The following is a 2,993-nucleotide window of genomic DNA, read 5'->3' as shown; positions in this document are numbered from 1 at the left end:
CTTAAGCAGGTAAAATTATCGTTTTTATCATGCAGCAACAAGAATTTAAACAACGCAAACAGGTCAGTTTGGGAAAATTGCTGTTTCCTTTTAGCTGCATCCTGGACTTTAGAAAAATTAGGGAAAAACGTTGAGAAAATGCTAAAATGAGTGCTGGAAATGTAACAGGACTGCAAGCAATCGTCCACTAAATTGAGCTCCCTCAAGAATGGCCGAGATTTAATTAATCTAGGACCACCCTGTATAATTGACCAGTTTGGCCTCAAACACCTGAAGGAAATTAAAAGAAAAATACTATAAAATTAATATATTACTAATTGTTTCTGTACAAAATATCCTACGCTTAAGAGTAGCTGGCAATCAATAATGAGTACCTAGATCTAGCCATCGTAATAGTACTTTTGGTCCTTCGCATTGTCGTAGCATTAAAAAGCCACAACCATTTTTGGTTTCTCGTATTAGAGATAAGAAAAGTATAAATACTGGGAGGCAGTAGAACATTACGTATAGCATGCGATTGCAATGAGATTGTTGCTGCCTGGTTCCAAACCTCACACACTCATTCGTTCCAATTGAAGCTGCTTAAATACTTAAACTAATCTCTAGAGGATTAAGAAAGTCTTCCAAAAAAAACACCATCACATCGGGAAAAACGTAACGTTATCACGATCCACACCCTGTTCAGTGCAGTTTGAGTCTCTCAGTCGAAGTGGCTTTCGTTTATAAAACGAACTAAATACTGTGCGTTTTACGGCACACTAGTGAGCCATCTGAGCACTAGAGTCGTCACTAGTGTGGAGATTACTAAACATGATGAACGTAGGCCATGATCATCGCTTTTTAGGTGGTTGGGATCTAGTGATGAGTCGTCTGAGGATGAATCATGGTAAACACCTAAATTTACAGAAAAAACCCCCATTAAATCAATCGCATGGGCAAAAAGTTTGCAAAAAGGATCAAAGCCTGGATGATTAGCATCCAGACCCAAGGCTGGAGCTTGAACATGTCCAGCCCTGGCCTGGATTCGCAGTCTTGCACACACAGACTTACATACTAATGGTTAAATAATAGGAAATGGAAATGAAAGACGGCACATACTTATAAAACTGTTCCAGGACGGCACAACACTTTCACTGCCTGCTGGGAGCCTTCCGGTAGTTCTCTGGAATGTAGCCACGATGGTTAAACAGTGACCGAAGTATACGATTAACTGGCAAAAAATCAGCTGTTAAGCGATTGCGTCCCTTAAGCCATTATTGCTGTTAAAGACAAGTTTTTCCGACAAAAAATCCACGTTTTCTTGCGTTTCAACAGCAATAACAACGGACCACACAGAGTAAGGCACCCTAGATTTGTAACACCCTGTATATTAGGATGGATGCAGTTAGAAGATCCTGTTACGGTTTTAATAGAATTAAAGGATTACTTATGCTTTTTTCATTGGGTTTTAGGCGCTTTTAGATGCTTTTGCTGGCGTTAAATGTGCAGGGTTTGCCCCTTAAGGGGGGCCAATCATTGTATTAGTTAATATAGAAAAACTGCAAGCAACAATCAATGTTTGTTTCAATCGTCTGCCAATGAATCATCATGTGTGTTCTAAAAACGGTGAAAATTTCGAACTTCTTCTTGGTACAGTTTGGTAGCGGACAATTTTTAAATGAGACAGCGCAATCGACAGAAAACTCCATTTTGAGACTAATATTTACTAAGCTGGCAAAACTCAAGATTTAAGGCGATTTAAGAAGACTTCCAGCAACTTCATCGTCAAATATCTTTTAAAGATGCTAAGAATTTCAGATTGCTACTGGCCCTAAACTAAAAGATGCGRATTTTTTGCAAAAARAGSGCATAAGAGTGAAATCATCCGTTTTGAGACTATTCACTAAGCTGTCAAAACTCAGAGTTCAGAAGGATTGGTATGAGAGTTTTAACATCTTTAGAAACAAGTGCCGTGTAAAGACGTTAAATGTTCAAATATTTGCTAGCTACAGTAGCTAGGATTTCTAGAACTGTTTGCTATGTAAAAACGGGTCACAATCATGCAAACTGTTGCTAAAAACTCTTAACTTCAATTTGCAGGAGCAGATGCAAAGTTGAAATTTTCAAGATTGATCAAGCAAAACTGAGCTTCAAAATGTAGATAATTTGAAGCAAATCGAGGTCTCACTGAGTCTCTAAAAATGTTCATTGTTCTAATATTTTAATCCTGGTTCCACTCATCAACCACTCTATCTAGTCATTCCCACCTCATACCAGTCAACAGTTGCAGACCTCAAATTTTGCACTTTTAGAGAGTGGATCTCGGTGGAAAAATGTGCACAGTTTAAATTACTTCGGTGCCTCAATTGATACTCTGGATATTTTCGGAATATTTTCAATTTTAAAACATGATTAAATCCAGCACCACGGTTTCTAAAAATGCCAATTTGTCAACCCTCTAAAGACACGGAATTTAAATTTGCCCATTTTGTAGATAAAGGCTTTGGTGAGAAAGCAATAGACTTTCAATCCMTTAGAAGCCSCTATTGAGTTTCGAGAAAATTTGAAAATATTTGATTTTTATATCCTGAACCGCTGTTTTRAAACACTCKAWCTCACACAATCAAGCAGACAAAAAATTGAGATTTYAYACATTTATAGAGCAGYTTGTGGTAAATAAACGTTTACAATCTCAATCACTTTGAACCCTTAACGAAYTAAAAAAAAWTYTAAATAATTACGTTTGTGTTAAATATGTCYCAATCAGGCTTTACTCAAAATTATATAACTGGCAAGCGTCAACAGCTGCAGACATACAATTTTRCACGTTGGTAGCAKACGATTCATGTAAGACATGGACAAARTTCMAATCAATTTGGAGTTCTAGTTGATTTTCTAGAAATGTTTAAATATCTGATTTTTKAAAACATGGATGAATCGTGCKCCCCTGACTYTAAAAGTACAGATTTCACAAACCTGAAGGTTTRMAGTACTKAAATTATTWACAWWATATA

The 2,993-nt window shown here is 36.9% G+C and overlaps 1 long non-coding RNA gene across 1 annotated transcript; it reads right to left on the bottom strand.

The window, feature by feature from the left end:
- Positions 1–292: 292 nt before the first annotated feature.
- LOC125502952 lies at positions 293–1,577 on the bottom strand. Its single transcript, XR_007280628.1, has 2 exons — positions 1,099–1,577; positions 293–894 (listed from the first exon to the last, which is right to left on the bottom strand). It is a non-coding gene; the product is annotated as an uncharacterized LOC125502952 (long non-coding RNA).
- Positions 1,578–2,993: the final 1,416 nt, after the last annotated feature.

This window comes from Dendroctonus ponderosae, unplaced genomic scaffold (assembly GCF_020466585.1).
Source record: "Dendroctonus ponderosae isolate FM_Combo_2020 unplaced genomic scaffold, Dpon_F_20191213v2 Dpon_F_20191213_11, whole genome shotgun sequence".
NCBI lineage: Eukaryota > Metazoa > Arthropoda > Insecta > Coleoptera > Curculionidae > Dendroctonus > Dendroctonus ponderosae.
This window is presented reverse-complemented; position numbering and strand designations above follow the sequence as displayed.